General features: G+C 52.8%; 1 long non-coding RNA gene across 2 annotated transcripts in view; it reads left to right on the forward strand.

Annotated features, from left to right (window-relative positions):
- The first annotated feature begins 11775 nt into the window (after positions 1-11775).
- LOC123836955 (uncharacterized) overlaps positions 11776-25544 on the forward strand; it is a 115273-nt gene continuing 101504 nt past the window's right edge. For both annotated transcript variants that reach the window (XR_010413636.1, XR_010413635.1), the window contains exons 1-2: positions 11776-12984; positions 16222-16250. This is a non-coding gene — a long non-coding RNA (uncharacterized LOC123836955). The remainder of the gene's footprint in view (positions 12985-16221; positions 16251-25544) is intronic.

Here is a 25544-nt window from a genome sequence, read left to right on the forward strand (position 1 = left end):
CTTGTTCCAGACTCCCTTCTGCCCCCTTTCCCTCCTCCCTTGGGGAAAATGGCATTTGTCTTAGGTCTGGGAAAGGGGTCCCAGGTATGCAGGCGATGGGTGGCCCATCTTCTTGTGCTGGGGGCCACAGCGCTTCTGTTCTGGCTGAGCAGGTCCTGGAGGACCCCGTCCACCCTCTGCCATGATGTGGGGGGGGGGGGGGGGGAGGAGCTCTGCAATGGGGGAGGAAGAGGAGCCAGAGCCTCCTTAGAGAGGAGCCAGGGCCTGCAGTGAGCAGTGCTGCCTTCAGGAATCACATGATCCAGGCCTGGTCCCTTGGTCGGGGAAGGAACTGGCCATGTGTCTGGCCATGTTGCTGCCCGGGGGACAGGAGAGGGCTGAGGTTGGCTATGGGGTGCTCATGGGGCCCCAGGGTGTAATTAAATTTTACAGAGTGGGTCCTGGAGTTCCTCGATCCTCTGGAAGATGGACCTGCAGCTCTGGTGGCCCTTAAGAGGACACCCTGCCCCGCCTTGTTGTGTAGGCCCTGCTCTCCTGTGGTCCTGGCCAGGGTAGATGCTGTCTAGGTCTTTGGCATTTATGAGCAAGGCTTCCAAATCCACTTCCTCTTGCCTCTCTTTTATCCCCTCAAGCCATATTTATTGGGCCAGCCCCCATGCTAGGGCAGAGGATGCTCTTATAAATAAGACAACTCCACTCCTCAAAGGTCTGGTGAGGGTGGGTGGCCGAGGAGTCACAGAAACTATAAATCCATGAATAGAAAGATACATAACATGTGAGGGGGCATCTGCTCAGCTTGGGATGTATTGGGGGTGGCAGAGTCTGGGGGTCTTCTCCTGACATTACCTCTCAGTAGCCCCTTGAAGAATGGGTAGGAGGAGATAGAACAGGGAGGGGAGAGGGGGACGGTTGAAGCAGATATCCCAGGCAGAAGGTGTGGTATGAGCAAAGGGTTGAGGGGGGACTCCAGTGGGCAGTGGTGAGGCATGGAGGCAGGAGAGAGGCAGGGTTAGCTCGCAGGGAGCCTCTGGCCTGTAGGGGATGAGCAGCAATTGAGGGGTTTTAAAAGCACCCCAGCAGTATGGTAGGCCGGAGGTAGGGAGGCCAAAAGGAGGCTGTTGCCTCCCTCCAAGGGGAGGGGCGGAGGGGGTAGTAGCAACTTCGGCCTCTCCTGGCTATACTGTGAGGAAGATGGGAGGCCAGGTCCCTGACCCACAGAGCTTTTGGTCTAGTAGGCCCTTTGCACCTACCGGGTCTTCCACTGGTTAACACGGAATCCACACCACAGCCCTGTGCGGTAGGGGCTCTTGTCATCCCAAGTGGCTATTTGCTGGAGCCTCTGAACGGCCTCCTAATTCTTTCACCCCCACCCCCTTTAAGTTGATTCTCACACCACAGCCAGAGTGAGCCTGTGAAAACTGTGAGCCAAATCATGTCACCGTTCGGCTCAAAACTTGGCAGAGACTCTATTTCACTCAGAGAAAAAAATAAAAGTCCATATGATGGCCTGAAAAGGCCCTGCACCATCTGGGCGGCCTCTAATTCCCTGACTCTATGACTTCTGACCCCCCTCGGTCACTCAGCAACAGCTACTATGGCCTCTCTGTTCCTCAGACTGTGGGTGCTCTCCCACCCCAGGGCCTTTGCACTGGCTATCCCCACTTCCTGGAGCACTCTTCTCCTAGTTGTGGCAATGTGGGGCTCTCTTACCTTCAAGTCTCGTTACCTTCTCAGGGAGTCCACCTTGACCACTTCATTTACAATTGACACCCCTTCCTCACTCTGCACTTGGGTCCTCCTTTTTACCACCCCATCTTTCCCCCCATAACATGTGCCATCTTCTCAAACACTCTAGAATAGTGGTGTCTAGTAGAACTGCCACGGGAGCCACACGTTTAATTTGGAATTTTCTAGGAGCCAGATTTAAAAAGGTAAAAAGAAACAGGGGAAATTAACTTTAATACTATATTTTACTTAACCCCAACGTATCTCAAAATATCATTTCGCCATCTAATCAATGTAAAAATTATTAAGGAGAGATTTCCCTCTTCTTTTGTGTGAAATCCTCAAATCTGATGTGTGCTTTCTTCTTCCCGCGCATCTCAGTTTGGAGTAGCCACGTTTCAAGTGCTCAATATACACACGTGGCTAGTGGCTACTGTTCCGGACCACATAGCTCTAAAATTTACTTTCCCTTTTGTCTGCCTCTCCCCCACCCACCCTCGCCCCCACCCCTGCCCCCACTAGAATGCAGGCAATGCGTGAGGGCAGAGATTTTTGTCTGTTTCGTTCATTGCTATACCTCCAGCTCCTAGAACAGTGCCTGGAACATAGTACATGCTTAATTAACGTTTGTCGAATGACACATTGCGAAACTGCGGCCGAGGTGACCGAGGGGTTCATCCCAAGGCTGTGGTGGCGGGTGAGGCCGGCAGCGGTGGTTGGTGGAGGGGCTCGCTGACAGGTGGAGACACTTGAATGGGGCTGGGCAAGGAGGGAATTCAGAGTCCGATGTTGGGATTAGGGACAGAAGCCTCTTGGTCAGTGCCAGGCACAGTTTCCTCCTTTTAGCCATCCTGGAGATGGGGCTCATGATTTCTGCTTGGCTGATGAGAAGCAGGAGCCTCAGAGAGGGTGAATAACGTGCCTGAATTTACGCACAGCCGGTAAATGGCCAAGCCAGAATTTAAGCCAGCTTTCCTGACTCCAACTCTAGTGCTTGGTCCACCGCACCGTGGTTGCCCTGGGCTAGGGCAGAACATCAACAAGTGAAAATGAATCGTCTAGACTGAATACAAACAGCCAGAAGAAAAGTGGGACAGGGGGAGGATGCAGTGGTGGCCAAACCCAGGGCTGAAATCCAGAGTCCCCAAGTGTGGTAAGGCAAGGCAAGGCAAGAGATGTCTCCAGGGGCTGGGGCTTGTCAGTGGAAGATCCGAAACCTAAGCACAAAAAGAATTGCAACATGCAGCCTTGGAGGAGAGAAACAGTCTTTAAATAGACTACGGGGAAAAGAAGGATAAAATGAAAATGTTGCATCCTTCAGTTGTATAAGACCTGCTCATCCCCCACCCTGGAGCGAGGCCCAGTGCCAAGCTGTCCCAGCTCATCTCCCCTCTGTGGGACTCACACCCTCCCCTCTGGCCTGGCCACTTTTTTCCCTAGAGATGCACAGTGCTCCTTCTCAACTCTGATCTGCCCAGCCTGAGTCCCTTTCCCTTTTCCCTAAACAGTGACAGCCCCTGGCCATAGCCCCCAAAGGCCTGGGGAGTATTTGCTTCTCCAAGGACACTGCCAACCTACTCTCTTCCCCCTCTGCAAGGAGGCTGGGTAGATCCGTACAGATCTGGGTGATTCTGGGTCGGTTTTATACGTGAGGACCATCACGGCGGCCTGTATGTGCCTCTGGCTGCCACAACCGTTCTTCCCATCCCTGTGCACACATGCCGCTCCTCCCATCAAGAAGTAGAGTCTATTTTTCCTCCTTTGAATCTGGCTGGCTGTAGGACTTGCTTCGACTAAGAGAATGTGGCAGAAGAGCTGTCCTGGGGCTTCTCGGCCTAGGCCTTAAGGGACAACGCAGTTTTCCTTCTTGCCCTACTGGAAGGCAGCTCCATGTTGTGAGGAAGTCCAGCTACCCTGCTGGGGAGAGAGCCATGCAGAGAGAAGGAGAGAGGCTCAGGGGAGAGAGCCATGCAGAGAGAAGGAGAGAGGCTCAGGCAGGAACAGCTCCCAGCTGTTCAACCATCCCCAGGTTGAAACAGCAGACATGTGAGCGACGTCACTTTGGATTTTCTGGGCCCCGGGGAGCAGCTCTCGCCAACAGCAGATAGAGTGAGAAGCCATCCGTTGCCCAAATGCACACAGTTATGAGCAAATACATGGACTGTTGCTGTTTCAAGCTATGGAGTTTTGGGGTGGGTGTTCTAGCAATCACAGCGAAATCATCCAACTAGGCGGTCACTTCCTTGGGGCTAGGACCTTTGTCCCCTCCCACCCATAGTGTTTTATTGTTATGTGTGATGGTCTCAGGAAGGAAGGACACGTGTGTAACAGACTCAGAGTCCAGGGGTCTGTCTTGGTGGGAAGTCTGGTGGGAAGACTCAGGACAAGGGCTGTCCCAGGCAGGACAAAGTATTGTCCAAGGTTTTGGAGTGAGGAGAGCAAGTCATTTCCATCGAGGTCTTACCAGGAGGAAGTGGGCCTCATCTACAGCATGAGGGGGAGAGGCTAGAGATTAAGAAGAACTGGCAGAGAGAGAAGGTCAAGGAGTTTGGAGGAGAAGCTAGCTAATGGAATCTCTTCCCTCCCTTCTCCCTCCCGTCCTCCAGCACTTACGGGATACCAGCCGTATGTGTTGTGCCCTGGTATAGAATGACCTCTTCTTTATAGGGGTAGCTTTAGCACACCCCAGCCTAGAGATGGGGGGATGGAGGAGGTGATCCTTGAGAGGCCCTGCTGGGTTGGCCTCAGAATTGTTGGGAGAGAGACAATTCAGCCACATCCACAGGCCATCATCCATCAGGACTCGCGGAATAGGGGTGGGGAGGGAAGGAATCAGTAAATATTTATAATCTGCTTGGAAAGGGAAAATGCAAAGCAAAGATAGGGCCTGGCTGAGCATCCGCAGAGGAGGGGACGGAAGCCACTCAGAAGGGGGAAGAGCTAGAATGGAGGGGAGCAGTAGTTCATAGGGAAAGGACTCATCAGGCTGAGGCATCTAGCGGAGGAGGGCTGGGCCTGGGTCTCCTCAGGACGAGCGGCTTGAGATCTGAAACAGCTTTTAAAAGGTTGCATTTGGCGTTGGTGGCGGTGGGATGGAGGGGTGATAGTCTGTTAGCGAGAGAAGTAAAGTACTGCCCTCAGGTAGCTCCCAGGCTGAGGGGGTGACATGGCCCTTGCCCTCGGGTTGTGCCCTGTCGTCACAGAGGTTCTAGTCTGAGGGAGGAGACAGAAGCCCCGCCAGCAGACACTTCTTTGTTGACTAAGATGGAAACCGCTCTCAAGAAGGTACTCCCTTGTTTTCATTTCGCTATGGTAGGTGTTTGGAATCACAGGGTATGGGTGCCTGATGAGCCCTTCCAGGGCCTGCACCCCCATCCTTCCCTCTTCTCCCAACACACATTTACAGGTCCTGCAGGTCTTCTCTCTCCATTTGTTAAGAGCTGAGCATAGCTTACCAGTCTGCGCCCTGACACACATCCCCTCATAGTCTCTGGGTCTGGCTCCACGTGGGACAGAAGCCAACCTGTGTCCCCCTCCTGAGGCCCTGCTTGTCCCCTCTGCTGGGGAGGTCTGAGAACCTCATTCATCACCTCCTCAGGCTCCCTGCAGGAAGATCATGTCCCTGCTCCCCATCCTGTGTACAGCTGACGCCATCATCCTGGGACTGGAAGTCTCCCAGGCAACAGGGTGAAGGCATGTGGGGCTCTGCCTGGTGCTTCTGCAGAGCCCGTCTGGGCTGCCCTGAGCCCCACCAAGCCTTCTGACAGATCTAGGTCAGAATCCTGGGTCTGCCACTGGCTAAAGCATCTCTCTGGGCCTTGCCTTTCTCTTCTCTGAAATGGGGACAGTCACATCGGCATCGTGAGCTTGAGGGGAAGAGGTGATGTTGACATGTCAAAGTACCTAATACAGCGCCTGGTACGTAGGATGTGCTCAAAACCAGTCTTTATAATTATGTTGTTATGTCTAGTTCCCAAGTCAATGTCTTTTTCTTCTCTGAGTTCCTACTTTGGTATAATTTGGTTGGTTTTTTTCCTCCTCACTTAAAAAAATTTTTTTTTAAAGATTTCATCTATTTATTTGAGAGACAGAGCACTTACGTGAGAGAGCGCATGCGCGAGCACATGGAGCGGGAGGGGCAGAGGGGAAGGCGAAGGACAAGCAGACTCTGCACTGAGGGCAGAGCCCCACAGGGGCTCAACCCCACAGCCCTGAGACCATGACCTGAGCTGAAATCAAGAGTCTGCTGCTTAACCGACTGAGCCGCCCAGGCGCCCCCTCACTTTTAAATTTTTAAACTGAAATACCACAACCGGGTTTTATACTGATCTTTGCAGGTAGAGATCCTTCCTCTCTTGCTGAGAAGTGAGGCAAGCAAGTTCAGCCCTGGAGCCCGCGAGTGGGGAAGAGGGGTTGCACTGAGGTGAAGGGGTGTGGAGCGAGCCCTCCCAGTCAGGGATGATGCCCTGTGGCTCAGAACCCGCCAGGCACAAGGCAGGCGTGTCGTGAGTATTTGAGAAATTAATGAACAAATGAACAGGACCAGAACACAAGGCCATTCTTTTCTCCCTGTTTCCCCCAAACACACCAAGGGTCTCCAGTCTGAAAGAGGAGGCTTTGTGTCCACCCTTCTATACATAGCTGGGCTTTGGGCAGAAAACCTGGAGGCCTGAGGCAGGGCTGCCTGGGCCTGCTGCTCTCAGACTGTTCCCAGCATACATCTGAGGGGCCCCCAGTGGAGGAGGCTCCCAGGGGGCCCGCCTCAGAAGCCCCCCAAGACTAAAGTCCTATTGTTCTAGGATCTTTGCGGGGGAAGGTTTGTGGTATTGGTACAGCCCTCTGGGACTGGGGCAGGGAGAAGGAGGCTTTCCCTGGGACTTTGAGAGCTGGAAGCTTCCATTTCCTGGGGAGGCAGCAGGAGAATGTGTTCTGGGGAAATATTCAGGGAAGGTGTTTGCATATAGTTTTGCTTCTGGCACAGGAATCTCCATCCCCATTCTAGTTCCTTCTGCTTCACTCTCCAAGGCTTTCCTCCCGGTGGATCCACCCTCACTCCCTTCCATCCAGCTTGAGAAACAGAGAAGGTGGCTGGGCCCACATCTAGGGCCTGCTGGCCTCCTGAGGCTGGGATCCCATGGGGGAGGGCCTGTCCCTAGCAGACACCCTCGAGACGTCCTCTCTCCCAGGGTAAGACAGGTCTTCTTCCACACGAGCTCATCCACAGGCTTGCACACACGCAAGTGTGACAGGGGTCACTGCTCCCAGTCACGGGGCGGCCGCCTGGTTGGGTAAGGGCTGTGAGGGCAGGGGCTGTGAGGCTCAGCTGAGGGATCCGGCTTCTCAGGATGAGCCCCCATGGGGCTGGGGGCACGGGGGTGCTGACCTGGCTGTCGTCCCATGACCCAGAGCTGCCCTCTGGGAGCTGCTGATTTTTCTGCAATAGCCACCTCCTGGATATTAATAACCCTCTGTCTGGCAGCCACAGGATTGATAACGCCGGGTCACTTCTGGTCCAGCCTGGCCTGACCGCCTCGGTTCAAATCCTGCCTGCTAATTCTGGGTCCCCGAGGTCCAAAAACCAAACCTAAAACACAGCTCCAACCCTGACCACTTCTAAACTGTGTATTAGGGCAAAATTACCTTTTTGAGTCTTAGCCGTTGTCTGTTAAACAGGTGCCATGACCCCTGAGGATCTGGGAAATGTGGATGGGCCTGGGGTGGTGGCTGGCATGGAGTAGGTGCCCAGGAAAGGTCAGCAATTGTCACCGTTGTGACTGGGCACAGGGTGGTGGGAAGAGAGGACTTGGGATCCCACAGAAGTGGGCTCTACTTTTCACATCAGTAGAAATTTCTGGCTGTCTGACCCCGGGGCAAGTTACTTGACCTCTCTGGGCCTCATTGTCTTTATCTGTGAAATGGGCATGATAACACCTATCTCCCAGGTGTTAATGTGGATTAAGTTAGTTAATGAATATAAAGTGATTGCCACTTAAGAGGGGCTCAATAAATATAGTACTCGTTGAATGAAAGAATGAACATTAGTCACATCACTCTGTCAGGGTCCCTAAGGACTGGGACAGAGTCTCTGTCATCAGGCTGGGTGCTCCCTGAGGATGGGTGTGCAACTCTGGGCTTGCTGCCTCGAGGCTGATCTACAGAACCCAACAAACGCTCAGCATCTCGGATGATTAATTCCCTTGGTCGGTAAGGAATGTGGAAACAGCCAGTGTAGAAACCCACAAGGGAAGACAGAAACAGCTTTTCCTTTCCTCTTAGTAATGGGGGGGATAGGCAGGACCTGAGACCCAGCACTTAGTCCTGCTCCTGGGCCTGGGAGAGGGGATGTTTCTGCCCACAGAGGTTATGAGAGCTCAGAGAATGCCCTCCTGGTGAGGCTGGTGGGCTTGCCCCCTTTCCTTTTGGCTGTGGCCACCTCAGCCACACCCTTGGCCCTGCCCAACTCCAGCGGCCATACTGAAAGCCCAAACTGTGGGTTTGTGTGTTGGGGGGGTGCAGGGAGGAAGGAGGGCGGAAGAGACATGAGTTGGGGGAAGAGCTCTGCCTGATGCTGGTAAACCCTCCCCCAGGCCCCATGACTTCAGAGAAACTGCCCACAGGTGCCAGGCCCAGCCGTTGGTTTTGGCCTAAAAGGAAGTTTCCCTGAAGACTCTCTTATCTCAACCGGCCTGGTGTGGCTGCTGAGAAGGAGTGAAGGAAGCCATTCACTCCCTTGCCCACCACCACATGCCCACTCCAAAGGTTTTTCCTGGCCTTTTCACCCCAGCCACACTTCTGGGGGAGAGAGGGGAGGCGGTGGCTCAAGCTGGGGGTGTCTGTAGGTCTGAGGGAGTTCTAGGAACTCTCATTTTTGTCCCCATCCCCCATAGTACTGGGTACCTGGATATCTGAGCTTCTCCTGCTGTCTTAGTCCTATGTGCACTTCCTGGTCAGCCTGACTCTGACAGGTATGAAGAGGAAATGTCCTGGAGGTAGGGTTGCCAGACACAGCAAATAAAAATACAGGACACCCAGTTAAATTTTCATTATTTGTCTGAAATTCAAATCTAGCTAAGCATCCTGTACTTAGTCTGGCAACCCTACCTGAAAGGAGTGGCTGGACCTTCCTCCTAGTGATTCCTTCAGATGCCTTGAAGATTTATTTATTTATTTGAGTGGGGAGGGGCAGAGGGAGAGAGAGAGAGAGAGTCTCAAGCAGGCTCCTCACTGAGCACAGAGCCCGACTCAGGACTCGATCTCACGACCTTGAGTGGAAATCAAGAGTTGGACGCTTAATCGACTGAGCCACGCAGGCGCCCCCCCCCCCCCCTTCAGGGGCTTTGATGCTTCTCTCCTTCCTGCTCATCCTTCTTGCTGCTTTGCCAGCAAGGTTCCCAGTGTAGACATTGCATTTGGATATGCCCCCGTTTTGGATATGTCCCTAATTTTTGCCTGCAGCAGAGATGTGAAGCAAATTAGAAGCTCTCTGAGAGCAAAGGCAGGGTCTCTCTCCTCAGACTGGGGGCTCCCTGAGGGGAGGGGCTTTGTGTCACTGCCCCTCAGACCAGGAACCTCCATTTCTCCTCCCCATCATATTAAGACCATTTTCTGGAGGAAATGAATCTGACCCCCAAGCCTGACCTTTTCCTTAGACTCAAAAGAGTTTTGACTGCTGGGACCTAGGGGAGCCCAGGAGAGCCTGCTTTTCTCAGCAAACCACCTTCTCCTCTTTTCTGATGCTCGACCAGTGGTAATTCTCTCCCCCAGCCTTGTTTTTGCAGGCAGGGGGCTCAAGAAGTCCCCAGGCTCTGGAAACTTACAGTGGAAATTCTGTGGTGGGAACCACCTGAGCTCTGGCTGGGGCTCAGTCCCTGACCGGCCCTGTGGCCCTGGGCAGTCTCTGGTTCCTCTCCGGGCCTCAGTGTCCCTATATGTGCAGTGGCGATGTATCTAGCCTGCTGACCTTGGAGCAGTGTTTTCCAAACTGCAAACTGATCTGTCAGGGGGTCAGGAGGTCAGTTTAGGGGTTTGCAGCCAGCATTATGCTTTTTCTTAAATATGGAAGAGAATAGAAAATATTCAGAGAGGCTTGTGAGTAGTAAGGGTAAATATTATTTCTCGAAACTCTTGGGGTATCTGGGTTCATATGTGCTCAGGGGTCATGGTGTAGGATGTATTTTTTCACATGGGTTATGGTAAAACAAAAATGTCAGGAAGACGCTATCTTAGAAGCTGTGACAGAAGGTGGCAGGGGCAGCTGGAGACCCTGAAGTGGGGGTCTGCTACTTCTTTACCTCATGGCTGCCAGGCCAGCAGGCAGCGCCCTCTCGGGGGCTCTCTTTCACTCTCCTAGGTGGTAGTCTTGTCTTCCTGCCCTGCCTCTGTGGGCGCTGACCCACCCTCCCCAGAGACCAGGTCCCTCCCCGCTGAGAGCCCTGAGGGGCTGGGGCTGGTTCCCGGGCCAGTGCAACAGAGGAAGGTGCTGGGATCCTCAGCTTGGCAGTGCCCAGCCTGCCCCGCTGCCTGTCACTGGCCCACAGTAATACTGTATTGGGAAACCGAAGTTCTGGCCAAGTGGAGAACACTGCTCCCTCCCTAGCTTTCCCAACTTTCCCAACTGCCCTCCACCGTGCCAGCACTAAAGCTCATTAACCCCTTCCTGGGGGCTGGGGGATGGGCCCTCTCCAGGCCTTGTGGGGTCTGGGTGGGTGGACATGACAGAGAGGGTGAGGGCCTGGGGACCCTCCGCTGTGTGACCTGACAAATCTCTGGCTTTCTGAAACTCACTGCTCTATCTTTCCTCTGGGGAATAAGATCCAGGTGTGACGCACATTCTGGAGAGGATTTGAGGATAAGACGGGAGGAGGTTGGGAAAGACCTGGTGGAACTGCTAGATTGTTATATCACTGCTTGCCTCCATCTCCGTGGGTGCTGTCATCTTGGGGTCCAACTCACATATTGTAAAACGGGCGGAAGGGGAATAGGCCCTGGAGCTGGGTCCGACTCACTCAGGGAGCGGAAAATTTGGTTTGGGAAATAAAGATAAAATCAAAAGCTCTTGGCCTGTGGGCTTTCAGTCTGAGGAAAAGAACAGCTTTGTTTCAGGGAGTCCCAGTCTGAGGGGGTACATAGCCCTGCTTCAGGGAGCCCCAGTCTGAGGGGAGACACAGCCCAGCCCTCGGGGACCCCAGTCTGAGGGGGAGACACACAGACCTGCCCTCAGGGAGCCCCAGTCTGAGGGGAGACACAGTCCTGCCCTCAGGGACCCCAGTCTGAGGGGGAGACACACAGACCTGCCCTCAGGGAGCCCCAGTCTGAGGGGAGACACAGTCCTGCCCTCAGGGACCCCAGTCTGAGGGGGAGACACACAGACCTGCCCTCAGGGAGCCCCAGTCTGAGGGGAAGACACAGCCCTGCCCTCAGGGAGCCCTAGTCTGAGGGGGAGACACAGCCCTGCCCTCAGGGAGGTGCAGTTTAAGGGGCAGACACAGCCCTGTCCACAGGGAGCCCCAGTCTGAGGGGGAGGCATGTGGAAGTCTATCTCTTTGACCCTTCTCCTTGGGGTGGAGGCCCCTCTCCCTGGAGGCCCTGAACTGGCTGGTTTGGGGAAGAGGCATTACCATTCCTTTCCCTGCAGTGTTTGCCTATAGCCTTAGGTGTCATACGATCAGGAGAGTACCAGGGAAGAGTCCTTTCCCTCAGCCATGCCCACTTTCACCCTGCTAGCTCTCTCCCTCACTGGCTGACCACAGGTCTGAAGTCACTTCTTAAAATCCGTCTTTAGATTTAGGGCTAGAAGGGATGTTGGAGGTCTGTGAGTCCCAGATCAGAGGAGGAAACTGAGGCCTAGAAAGGGGAAGAGTCCTTCCTGAGGTCACACAGGGAAGTTAAGTGTTGACCTTAACTCCCAGGCCTGTGGTCTGGGCTAAATGGAGACTTTGGGGGATGTGGGTCCACTCAATCCATGTGTGAATGAGAAGGCACTGTGAGGGAGGGTGCGCATGCGTCTGCGTGTGGGGGTGGGGGGGCTCTGGCTCCCCTGTGAGGGGATGGGTGTTGACATGGGTGTCCTCCGTGAGGGGTCTATTTCTGTCTCAGTGCAGGGAGGAGAGGGACAGGGACAGGCCTGCCTAAACCAGGGACACTGGACAGGTCTCATCCCATTCCCATGCCAAGTCCACCTGGCCCAACCATCTTGGGACCAAGGGCAGAGGGCAATGAGTCACAGATGACTCAGGTGCTGGAGGCCACAGCCACGCGTGGCACCTGATAGTCGAGAAGAACTAGGCCTGTTCCTGGACAGACAGGTGACCCGGGAGGCTGACCTTGTGAGGTTCCTTTCCTAGAAGACAGGAGGGCTGTTGGGCTGAGCCATGTCCACTCCCCCAGAGGTGTGGGATCAGGGTCATGTTAAAAGGGAAAGAGTTTTCCCCGGCCCTTTGGAGACAGCAGCTAGTAGCCACTGCCCTGCTCTGCTCTTAGACTGGGTCTGACAGCCCTGTCTTCTTTGCCTCGAGGCAGGAGCACTGAAGCCTTGACCTGCTGCTTGATCCGGAGGCCTGGGCCACAAGATGAGACTGGCTGGGATGTGGACAGCATCCTGGGTTTGAATCTGACTATGCGATCCGGAGCTGCACTGTTGCCCTTGGGGCCCACCCTCTGCAGCATGAGGGGTTGTGTTGGAAACCTTGGAAGTTTCTTTCTTTCTTTTTTTTTTTTAAAGATTTTATTTATTTGACAGAGAGAGACACGGCGAGAGAGGGAACACAAGTAGGGGGAGTGGGAGATGGAGAAGCAGGCTTCCCGCGGAGCAGGGAGCCCGATGCGGACCTCGATCCCAGGACTCTGGGATCATGACCTGAGCCGAAGGCAGACGCTTAACGACTGAGCCACCCAGGTGCCCCTGGAAAGCTTGGAAGTTTCTTTTAGCTTCACCCCTGATCAAAGCTTGAAGGCTGGGCTGAGGGAAGGCCTGCAAGATGCCCCCTCTCTCTCCCCTCTGCTTGAGGTGGGGGACTGGGGAGGAGTGGACTGGGGATGGGAAGTCCCGGCCTGGCAGGGTATGCCCCAGGGTCCCTGTCCACCTGAGACACCCTGCTGATTACAGGGTGAGCAGCCGCGACCAGACACTGTAATCTGCCATCCTCCCTCCTGCCAAGGGCCTGCTGCCGCCTTTCCTAGTGCTTTTTACAATTGTTTCCTGGGAACCCTGGGAAGGGGGAAGCCCTCATCCCCATGGCGTGAGGCTGAAGCCAAAAAGAGGTGAGGAGAGGGAGGGAGATGAAGAGAGAGGGAGGGTCGGCAAGGGGGTGTGAGGAGAGAGGGAGGGAGGGAGAGGATGGGGGGCAGCAAGGAGATGTGAGGGAAAAAGAGAGAGGTGTAGTTTGACAGCAGAAGGCTCTCCCTGGATGACAGACTGAGGAAGAGGAGGGGGAGGAAGGTGGATGTCCAATCTCTGCCCTTCAGACCCCAGCTTAGATGCTCTTCCTCAGAGAGCCACTGACCCCATTACCTCAAGCAGCAGCCTCCTCCTCCATCACTTTCTACAGTTTTGCCCTTTAGTGAGGAAAGGGTGGCTCAGATCATGTCCCTCTTGGGCTCAAATCCTTGCAGCAGCTCCTCATTTCCCTCAGAGCAAAAGCCAAAGCCCTCACATGGCCCTAAAGGACCTCCATGATCCCTTCCCAGGCTGGCTGCCTCCCTGACTTCCATCTTCAGCTCCTTCCCTTCCACTGCTGGAACCCCACAGGCCTCCTTGCTGTCCTTCAAACATATGCGGTATGCTCCTGCACCAGGAGCTTTGCACGACCTTTCCCCCCCGGAATGTTCTTTCTCCGGCTATCTGCAGGACTCACTCCCTCACCTTCTTCAAGTTTTTTGCTCAAATACCACCTCCAAAATGAGGCCTCCCCTGAGCTGCCTGTTTAAAATGGCAACATTTTCCCCACACTCTCATCTCTTACCTTACTCTTTTTCCTAAACGCTGATCACTTTCCAATGCCCTCACATTATAAAATGCACTTATTTATTATGTGCACAATATAGTGTTGGTCTCCCCCCGCCCCCCCCCACCGCCCCAACTAGAATTTAACTTCCACAAGGGCAAGTATCTTTGTCTGTTTGTTCACTGATGTATCTTACGTCCCTGGAATAGCATCCAACACATAGTAGGTGCTCATTTTGTTGAGAGAGGGACTAGCACCTATCCCTGTGGGAGGGACCTGTTCTCTCTACCTCTACTACTTACCCGCTCCCCCATCAATGTTTCTGTTTATAATCTGTCCCCCAACCTGGAACAACAGTTCTGTGACAGCTGGGGCCTTGTCTTTCTCCTTTGCTGGTGTTCTCCTGGCACTTCTCTGGCTCAGAGTAGGCACCCAGTAAATATTTTTTTGGCTGGATGGAAGGGACGAGGGAGAGTAGGAAGGCAGGACAGTGACCAGGAATAGGCCCATATGGTGGGGGGGAGTTCCTGCAGAAGAAGATTGGGGGTGTCCACTGGTCACTCTCAGGTCCCATAAGATCCGCCCATCTAAGTGGGAGACATGCTCATCCAGGCCTGTACACACACACACTCTCTCTCTCTCTCTCCAGGGTGATCACACATCTGCATACAGACGAGAGAGGGGGAAAAAGAAGGCCAGAAATTGTACTACCAGGTTGATGATGGCATCAGGCTTAATCACTGGGGGCTTCCTGGAGGAGGTGGACTAGTGCTAGAGCCCCACATGAGGAAGACCATCAGACACCTCTAGTCAGAAGTAGACAAGGACTGGGGCGCCTGGCTGGCTCAGTCGGTGAAGCGTCTGCCTTTGGCTCAGGTCATGATCCTGGGGTCTTGGGATTAAGCCCCATGTTGCGTCAGGCTCCCTGCTCCGCGGGGAGTCTGCCCCTCCCTCTGCCTCTCCCTCCACCCCCCAGCTTGTGCTCTCTCTCTCACTCTCTTTCTCTCTCAAATAAATAAATAAAGTCTTAAAAAACAAACAAACAAACAAACAAACAAAAACAACCCACGAAGTAGACAAGGACCATGTGGAGGGACTGGGATGGAAGGGAAAGAGGAAGGATGTGGCAGGGGTCAGCAGAGGCCCAGGTGAGAGGCAGGGCTGAGGCAAGGCTGAGACGGGCCCATCAAGACCCCAAGGGCTTGTGGGGGGGCTCAAAGGGGACTAGATTCAGGAGGGAGGAGGTTAGGTTTCCCACCCAGAATCCCTAAAGGAGGAATCTGTCGCCTTTCTCTGGTGTCTGCCCTAACAGGCACAGGGAGACGGTCAGGAGGCCCCCGGGGGGGCTCTGGCTGCAGCGTCTAATGCCCCTGTTTCCCTCAGAAGGTGGCACTGAGAGTGTGGTTTTGTATTGATCCCAGCTAGTAGTTTTTTCCAATAAAAAAGAAACTCTTGACTTAGGAAAAAGAACCATGCCCAAATCCGGTGATCGCATTTGTATAAGATGAAAATGGGCTTAGAAAGTGAGCAAGAGTTAAAGAACCACGAACACCAGGCCCGGGGCCGCCCTGCCAGCCTCGCTGTCCCCGGCCGCACGGCCTAGCCGCCCGCAGCACGGTGTAGAAAACCCAGAAGGAAAACGATTTTGAAATTCTACTGTGATGGATAACACTTCTGGAGATTTTGACCATTTTCAGAGCTGGGCCTCTGCTTCCCCATCCTCTGTCACAATCTCCTTTGAATTCTTGAAAAGGCTCTATCTTTTGTTGTCATGTGGACACTCTTATGTGCTAGACATTAATGGAACAGGTTGTGAGCAAAGGACACTGGGCTTTTTTTCCTGAAACACGACTGGTAACCCTTGGCTTCCCTTGTAACCTGTCACTTTCCTGTACCTGGAAATGGTACCGCCACCCCCGTCGTTGCTCAAGCCCAAAGCCTGGCTTTTGTATTTGATCTCTGCTTTTGCTTGAGCCCCACATCCAAATCCATCAGCATCCTGGGGCCTGTTCTACTTCAGAAATATTTCCATCCCTTGCCCCACTCTTCCCACCATCTCTCCTGGGTTTTGTGCCTTCCTTGTTCCCTTCCGGTCCCTCCAATTTGTGCCCCTCCCAGCAGCCAGGATGAGTTTTGACACCATATGCGGGAACATGCTGCCTCTCTGCCTAAACCCTCCCCACTCACCGCATAAAGCCTGCCCTCCTTACCTGGCTCCTGACCAAATCTTCCACCTCCTGGAGGCCCCTCTCACCCCCTGTACACACTGATCTCTCCGTTCCTTGAACATATCAGTTTCATGTCTGTCTTAGGGACTTTGCACTTGCTGTTCCCTCCTTCTAGAACATTCCAGCTCCACACCTTTGCATGGATGCCTCCTCCTCACCTTTTAGGACTCAGCTCAACTATCACCTCCTCCAAGAGGCCTCCTTTGAGCACCTCCCCTTGACAATATCAATCACGTCAACAATTACATCATGTTTTATTTCTTCATAGTATTCCTCACTAGCTAAATTAATATTGTTTACATGTTTATTGTCTTCTCCCTCTCTAGGAGTCCAGGAGAGCAGGCACCTCGTCTGGGTGAGTTACCACTGCATGCTCACGCCTAGTATTTGGGGTTTGTTACATATTTCTTGAATGAATGAACGAACGAATGAATGAATGGATAGATGGATGGACGTTCCAACTCTGCCTTTGCTAGTCTTGTAGATTTTGCAGAGATTTTGCAACCTCTCTTACACAATCAGGAGCTTGGTAACCTGTTTGCACTCTCATTCCAAGGATTTTAGGCTTGCTTGGCCAATCAAGTTGCAGCTCATCAATTCTTGGCGGCCCCACCCCTGCCAGCAGGGCCCAGAACACACAGTAGGTTCTTGACACACACTGGGGGCCTGAGTTGCTTAGTTCAGCCAGGCTCCTATACTGATTATCCAGGTGACTTTAAGCAAGTCCGTCTATCTTTTGTTGTTTATATTCCTCATCTGGAAAGATAAAGAGGTTTGCACAGATAGTCTCAGATTCTGTTTGACTTTCAAGGACCAGAATGGAATGAACTAGCTCAGGAGGTTTTTGTGGATTGGGAATGGGTGGGGGTAGGGAGAGGGTGGTGAGCTATTTGGAGGGGGTCTCAGATAAGACTTCCTTCCCAGGGCCTTGAGGATTGGCTTTGGGGGACCCTTTGGCTGAGGTTTGCTGCCCGAAGTTTAGGATTTGCCCCTTGTCATTTCTCGCTTCCCCGGAACTTCGACTATGAAAGCATGGCCTGAGGGCTGTGGCTGCTAGTCTGTCACAGAGCAAGCATCTCCAACCTGAGGCAAATGAACTGCCTGAAATTACTCACACGGACTTTGGGGGTATGCCAATGAATGTATCTGGGGGAGAGAAAGTTCTTTGCTTTTGCGTTCTCCAAGGGCTCTGTGCCCCCTCAAATTTAGGAAACCATATTTAGAAGGCCAGGCTGACTAAGATGAGTAATAGAAGGAGGAGGAAGAGAAAGTACCCTATTCCCCAATTTTTTCATGTCTTTTCTGGACCTGTTTCCTCTTCAGTAAATTAGAAGTTTGGGTGATACTAGAATAGCATCTAGCATTTAGAATAATAATGCTTACTTTTATTTCATGTATATTATCTCATTTATTCCTCCCCAAAGCCCTGTGAAAGTATTCCCTTTCGATATCTCTGTTTTCCAGATGACAAAGCCAAGGTTTGGGGAGGTTGGGTGACTTGCCCGAGGTCACACAGCCTGTGGGTGACAAAGTGGGCCTGGGACGCAGCTGCTAGCTCTCGGGTTCTCCCACTAGCACTCTGGGCCAAGGGGAGTAAGGAGAGAGGAGAAGAGGAGGAGGTTGAGGGGGAGGAGGTCATGCCCAGATGGAAATCCTTAGCTCCTTCCATTGAATCCAGAAGGCCTCCAGGAGAAGGGGGCGCTTGGGGAGCTGGGGAGCGGGGCTGTGGAGCTGGAGAGGGGAGGAATTCCCAGGCAGCTGAAAGCATCCTTTCTGGTGGGTTCTCAGGTATTTATGGTCTCTTCGGATGGCTTGAATGCAGGTGTGGGTTCCCTATCGGACTTTGGGCTCTGCCTCAGGCCTCAGGCTGGGGAGACTTTACGGAATGTGCCCCTTGCCTTCCAGAGCCACCTTTGGCCTCACCTGCTGTTTACCCTCCTCTTCCTCCCCCTCTACCCCCTTGGCAGCCTGAGCCAGTGCCAGGAAATTGTTGGTCAAAGGTGAGGTCACCAAGAACCTGGAGAAACAACAGGTCCTCATTAACCTTGTTTATCTGTCAGCTACCTGTTGCCTTATAAGGTTCCTCCTGCCCCTTCTCATTAACTGTGTCTCCTGCTCCCTTAGAAGCTCAGATTCTCCCGGAAGATTTCTGTATTTCTTTCAGGCTGACCCTTCCGAGATGCTCTTCCTGTTTCTGGCATGTGGTCTCTCTATCTATCAGGCCGCATCTCAGATTATGTGGTCACCTGGGTCGAGATGCCGGCTTCTTAGTGAGGCTGTAAGCTGCTGGAAGGAAGGACAGTGTTTGTTTACCATTGTGTCCTCAAAGCCTGGCGACAATGTCTGGTCCAACAGATGGGTGAATGAAGGAATGAGATTAATGTCCTGTGTCTACAGTTCAGAACTCACCTGCTCTAGGAAACCTCCCGGGATTACTTCCACCCTGCTCTTATCATCCTCTCATTCCTACCTATGGTCTGCCTGTCTATCCTGTCCTGTCCTCTGCTCGCTGTTGATCTTCTTTCAGGTGGGTGCGTTCAACCACAGGTGAACTCTGTGAAGGCAGAGACCGTGTCTTCTAATTCTCTCATGTGGCCCCCTGGTCCCCACCCCACCCCAGTGCCCTGCACTCAGCAGACCCCTAACTGATGCTTACTAACTAACTGGCCCGTGGGATCTGGGCCAAAGTGGGCCCAGGAAGGTCAGATCATTTCTCAAGGTCACCCAACTTAGTAGTGAAAGAGCTTCGGCCTGTCCAGGCCCAACCTGCACATCCCTCCTCAGACCCGGGGCTCCTTTTGCGTGCAGTGCTGATATTTTAAAACCATAAACATTCATGCATTTTTCACTCAAAAGACTTTTGGCCAGAGCCTTCCATGTGCCAGGCACCGTGCTCATTCTGGTTCTCAGAGTTGGAGGTGAGATAGTTCCTGACCTCAAGGAGGTGAGATATTTACCAGAGCAGTCTTCAGCGTTGGAGCCAATGTCGGGGCAGTCAGAGAAAGCTTCCCTGAGGAGGCGGCACATGAGGCCCTTAAAACATTCTTACACAACCATTCATTTGGTGCAAGGCGTTTAAGAGAGCCCTTGCCCATCTCCTTTAGTCCAACACATGCCAGCGACCGGCCTGTGGGCCTGGTTCTTGGAGAAGGGGAGAATGTGGGCCATTCCCCAGCAAGCCCTGCTCCATCAGGAGCCAGAGACAGCAGCTAGCAATGAGAGGGCCTGTCGCCTGCCGGCAGACATGCTGGCTCAGAGATGGGCAGAGATACTCCCGAGGCCCTGCGGTGACCCAGAAGCCAAGGTCTGGTCAGGATGGGGCGATGCAGCCAGAACCCCAAGGCGGCCTGACTCCCCACCCCCGCCCCGTGCTCTCTCCCCGAGATCGCCCACATCCCTTTGCCTTCACGAGGCCAGTGCCTTCGCCGGGCAGGGCTCTGGGCTGGGTGTGGGGCGCGGAAAGAGAGGTCCTTACCAGGGCCTGCTCCTCGCCCAGTGGCAGATGGGCACTGAAAAGATGGCCCAGGCTGAGACACCTGTTGGAAGGAGGGGGGGTATGAAGGAAGCCTAGCAGCTGGGGCAGAGAGGATGCCCATCAGAGAAAGTGTGCCTCCTGGAGACGTGCGTGCACAGCAGAGTTCCCATTTCTCACGAGCAGGGCAAACCTATCCGAGAAAGAGAGAAGGAAAGGGTCTTGTTGGCTGTGAGCCTGCCTGAGCAGGCTGCCTATAGCTCCCAGGCCTTGTTTTCACCCCTAGCAGCCTCAGGGCACAAAGTCCAGTGGGGTGATTTTGTCATCTCTTCCCAGGGCAGCCTTAAAGGGCCAGCACCTTCACTCCGGGTTAATGGTTACCTGTTGGGTCACCAACAGCCCCGGATGTCAGTGTGTACGAGGATGGGTGGGAGGTGGTGACAGAGGGGTGGCCCTGGGGCGGCACTGAGCAGACACCTGAAGAGGAGGATGGTGGCTCCTTTGAACACATCCTCTCAGGGGCTGCCTCCCCTCCTGGCTGGCCTTGGGCCACATGTGTCTTTAAGGGCGAACAGCCCGGGGAACTTGTGAGCCCAAAAGGGAGGGTAAAGTCCAAGGTGCTTCTCCCCCGAGCTCTGACAGGAGAGTAGTTTGGGAGAGGAAAAAACCTGCCCGGCTTAGGATTCCCAGAGTGGGGTGTGTGTGTGTGTGTGTGTGTGTGTGTGTGTGTGTGTGTGTGGTCTTCCAGTCAAATGAGAGGGAAGAGCAGGTCTTGGGCCCCCAGGAGGTCAGGGCTTGGCTAGGCAGGTCCCTGGGGTCCCTCACCCTCAAGCGCTAGACATACGCATGTCCTACACACTTGGAAGGTACGCCAGCATCATCCCATCCTGACCTGGCAACTCTCCGGTCCTTCCATTCTCCATCTCTGTCCCACCCCCCAGCCTTGGGAAGCAGAATAATAAGTAATAATATTGATAATAAGGGCTACCCTTTGTTAGGCCCTGGGGATATATATAGATTCATTTGTAGTCCTTTCAACAGCCCTGCGAGAGGGTACAGATCTCACCTCCATGTTTCCCAGAGTGTAGAAGGGAGCCCGGAGAGCTTATGTAACCGCCCAAGATCACACACAGAGCCAGGGGCAGAGCGGGACTCGACCCCTGGTCTGTGTTGTATCAAAGTTCCGTGCTTTTTACCACTGTGGGTGATGGGCTGCGGCCCTGCTGTTTCTCCATCAGACTGGCTTAGCCAAGCCTCCAGAAGGCTTTCATGATTTGCCCCAGCCAGCCTGGGAATGGATGAATGAATAAGCAAAATGCAGTCTGTACATACAATGGAGTACTATTCAGCCCTCCAAAGGAAGGAAATTCTCACACACACCACAACATGGATCAAACTGGAGGACATTTTGCTAAGTGCACTATGCCAGTCACAAAAAGACAAACGCACAGGAAGAGCAGGATGGGGTCACAATAGTCCCAGATGTCAGTGTGTGTGAGCATGGGTGGGAAGCGGTAGGAATCTAGGGGCCTCGAGCTTGGCCGTGTTGGATTGTCTGTCACTGCCTTGGGCTCCGTGTCAGGAGGCTGTGGCCTCCCTGCACCCTGGGGGCTCCCCAAGGGCAGGGCCAGGGGCCCTGAGGGGGCTTGTCCAGTAGCCCAGGCCTGGAGGAGGCAGAGGGATGGACAAGATGACCCTCACAGGAAAGTCTGTCATGGACAGGGCCATCCCTATTTCTGTGAAGACTTTATCTCAAGCTCCCCCTCCTTTCCTACTCGTGGTTCACAGAGCAATTCAGGACTTTTGTCTTTTCTCAGGCATTGAAAGCTAATTATTTCCACCAGATTCCTGCCTGTTGCTTTTAACTGTTATCATCTGGCTCAGAGACCACAGGCCGCAGCTTATCCTTTCTCAAGCCCTTTGTACACACAGTTTCTTAGGGGTTTGGCAGAGCAGGTTTTATTAATCCCACTAGACAGATGAGGACACTGAGCCCTGGAGCGAGGAAGTGCCACGACCAGAGCCTAGCGAGGCCTGGTGGCAGAGACCAGTCCTGCGCTCAGCCTGGGCCTTGCACAGCTTCTCCCGCCGGAGCTGCTTCTCCCGCCCTCCCTCAGGGAACTTTCTCATCTCAGGCTCACTTGCTTTGGAGTTACACTTTGTCTCTAATTCTTTTACTTAATTTTTGTTTATTGTGGTAAAGCACACTTAACATAAAATTTACTGTCTCAACCACTTCAAAGTGTATATACAGTTCAGTGGCATTAAGTACATTCCTATTGTTGTGCAACCATCCCCACCATCTTTCTCTAGAGCTTTTTCGTCGTTTCCAACTGCAGCTCTGTACCCGTGAAGCACAGACTCCCCTTCCCTGGCTGACCCCAGCCCCTGGTGGCCGCCATTCTACTTCCTGTCTCTGTGAATTGGACTACTCTAAGTACCTCATGGAAGTGGAGTATTTGTTGTTTTGTGACTGGCTTATTGCACTTAGCAGAATGTCCTCAAAGGCCCATCCATGTTGTAGAATAATGTTAGAATTTCCTCCCTTTTGAAAGCTGAATGATACTCCATCGTATGTATAGACCACATTTGGCTGATCCATTCATCCATTGATAGGCCCTTGGGTTGCTTCCACTTTTTAGCTAGTGTGAATAATGTTCACCGTGTCCACACTATGAACTCGGGTGTATGAATATCTTTTTGAAACCCTGCTTTCAATTCTTTGGGGGTAATATACCCACAAGTGAAGTTGCTGGATCATACAGTAAGTCCATTTTTCGTTTTTTGAGGAGCCACCAAACTGTTTTCCACAAAGGCTGCACCATTTTCTGTTCCCACCAACAGTGCCAATTTCTCTACATCCTAGTCAGCACTTGTGATTTTCAGGTTGTTTGATAGTGGACAACCTGATGGGTGTGAGGTGGTACCTCATTCTAGTTTTGATGTGCATTTCCCTGATGATGAATGACATTGAGCATCTTTTCATGTGCTCATTGGCCATCTGTATGTCTTCTTTGGGAAAGTGTCTCTTCAAGTCTTTGCCCGTTTTCGAATTGGGTTATTTTTGTTGTTGTTGAGTTTTGGGAGTTCTCTATGTATTCTGGGTATTAATCTCTTATTGGGTATCAGATATACGATTTGTAAATATTTTCTCCCATTCTGTGGGTGGCCTTTTTACTTTTTACTTTTACTTGATAGTGTTTTTTGATGCACAGAAGATTTTTTTAAATGTATTTTTTTAAGCCATCTCTACACCCAACATGGGGCTCGAACATGCCACCCCGAGATCAAGAGCCACATGCTCTACCGACTGAGCCCTCTAGGTGTCCAGATACACAGAAGATTTTAAATTTTACGAATGACCCTTCTTCCTGGTGCTGTCATGCTTGGCCCTGGCTACTTCACCTGGGGTTCCAGAGTCGTGAAACTATGTCTCCCTGCACTGACAGCTGGACCACCTGGCTGACCCCACCCACCAACCACAGAGCTCCCTAGGGGTCAGGCCCTGGCCTAGTTAAGGTCTGTATGACCAGCACCAACACAGGGCCCGCACGTAGCAGGTGCTCTGTCTGTGTTTGGTAGGATGAAGATGATCTTTAGTGACACAGGATTTGGGCTGGGGGTAACGTGGTGGGAGAGATGGGGGGGCTTCCAGTGCTGTGGAAAATGGGTACGAGATGGCCTTCCAGGAGGGGGAGGGCAAGATGGAGGGGAGCACAGACTCCGGAAACAGAGTGCCTAGTTCAAATCCTCTTCTTGGCTCTGCAGCCTTGGGCAGGTTACTTCACCCTTCTATGCCTCAATTTCTTTGCCATCTTTGAAACGGGAGTCATAACAATATCTAGCTTAGAAGGTTGGTTATGAAAATCAGATGGCTCATAAAACAGGGCTTAACATATCATCAACATGATACAGGTCCTGGCTGTTATTATTATTACTTTATTATAGCCTCAGCTCTTTGAGGTCAGAGAACACGTTCCCTACGTCTTGGTGGCTCTAGCACCTAGCACAGCACTCAGTGTAGACCTGGTACTCAGTAGCTATTTGTTAATTGGATTAAAGTGTCTTTTGTCAACCAGGCAGTCTTTCCTTACTCTGCCCTTAGTTTCTCCTGCGGCGGTTCCCTGGCCTGTTTCGTCCCGTTCTCCATCGTTCTGCTTCACGGTTGGGTCTTGGTCTCCCCCCCCCCCCCCCCCCCCCCCCCGTGATGGGAGGTAAACTGCTGGTTCTCAGCCCTTAATAAAGGGATCCTGAGGCTGGGCTGGGTTAGGGGCTGGGTGCCTGCAGTGGCAGGTCGGGAGAGGCTGGGGCTGGGGGAAGGCAGCCTCTCTCCCTTGTCTTCCTCCTACGTAGCCCCCTGTCCCAAGTCTCAGAACCATGGAATCTCAGTGCTGGTTTCCTCCCCCAGCCTGGAAGGGCCTGGACCATTCTGTGCCTGTTTTCCTTCTAGTTTGTTGGCTGCCTGGTTCTCTCTTGGAGCCAGGGGATCAGAGAGAAGAGAAGAACCTTTGGCATTCTGAGAGGGTGCTGGCCATGTCTCCTTCCAGACACTCTCTGATATGACTCTTTTGATGATCTCCTAGGCATTGTCGTTACTCCCAGAGGCCCCCTGGAGCCAAGTCTTGGAGGGAGGGTGGAGGATCACCCCTGATCCTTCCCTGGGTCCTTCTCTGGATCCCTCCTCTGTGGATGGCCCACTACCCTCCATTCACTGATGTCATGACCAGCTGTGCCCCAGGGATCCCAGGCACACAGGGACCCGGGCAGTCAGCTCTGTGCTCTGCCCAAGGTTCAACCCTCCTTGGGTTCTTGATGTCCCAAGTTCCCTGATGTCACCTCAGATCCTATGACTTGCCCTGCCCCACTCAGGAGGGACCTTGTCCCCGAAGACTTTGGCCTTTCTTTGGATATTCACAGGCAGTGTGGCAGCTAGGTCAAGTGCCAGTGGACAGTGGGGAGACTTGGAGGTTGGCTTGGGGCTGGGGTGGGGGTACCACTTTGCCCTGCATGGCTGGCTCTGGGTGTAAAAGCAGTGAGTCACCCCTTTCAGGCAGTGGTGAGGAGAGAGAGCAGGGCATGGGCACTGGGTATGTGTGGGTGTGGAGGGTGGGGAGCCCGGGTTGTTCCCATCTCCCGAGAAGCCTGGTGGCTGCCTTGCATCTCTGTGCGTGTGAGATGGGCTTATATAGGGGTGTGTGATTTGTGAGTGTGAGTGCAGGGACACGAGGAGGGGGATTACGTGAGGTGTGGGTACGGTGTGCGCGTGTGTGTGCGCACGCGCGTGGGCAGTGAGTGAGGTGGGCTGTGTTGGTGATGGGGTGGGTACTGTGCTGCTGGGCTTGGGGGCTGCGTGGAGGCCGGAGTAGAGAGTGACCACGAAATCACAATGTACCTTGATCTCTCTTTATTTTAATTTAACCTCAGCCTCTGCCAGGGGTCAGGTTGCTGGGTAACTGTTGGGAATGGGGGGAGAGTTTAGGGCCTCCTGTTGCCACCCCAGCTGCTGATTGTCATCTGAATGATGATGTCTTAGGAGAAGAGGGACTTGCCACTCTCAGCAACCAGACCTCCGGTGGGAGCACCAGCTTTTGTCGGGGGGGTGCTCACACCCTGACCCCGGTGTCTGTGTGTTTATCACTCTGTGTGTGTGTGTGATGTTAAGAGTCTGGTGTATTTTTGTGTAGGTACACGTGTGAGTCTGTGACCTGTGATGGGCTCTGCATGTCGGTTTTGAGGTGTTGTATGTTCCTGTGTATATACACAGGGGCAGTGCCATCATATTTGATTTTACTTGTTGAAGGGGGAACACACCACAGTCACCTTTTCAAAATTATGCAAACAGAAACAACATTCTAGAACTAAATTTTAACAGTCATTGTGATATTACTATATGCAAATATATGTATGTATATTTTATGCCATATGTTTATCCTATATCAAAATAAATGCCTTTGATATATTGTTGAAACTTAATTTTCTTAAACAAATACAAAATATAAATCATTTTTTTCTAACACTTGATTTCTTCTGACAATAAAATGAATCTTGTTTTGATCAGATGCCTTTATTACCACTGCCTGAAAATATTATTTGTCTAATTGTTTATTATCTTTCTTTCACACTAGAATATCATCTTTATGAGGGCAGGGATGTTTGTCCATCTTGCTCATGTTGTAT

The sequence above is a fragment of the Mirounga angustirostris genome, unplaced genomic scaffold (assembly GCF_029215605.1).
Source record: "Mirounga angustirostris isolate CCGP_5_RB_7025 unplaced genomic scaffold, mMirAng1.0.hap1 SCAF_8, whole genome shotgun sequence".
Lineage (NCBI taxonomy): Eukaryota > Metazoa > Chordata > Mammalia > Carnivora > Phocidae > Mirounga > Mirounga angustirostris.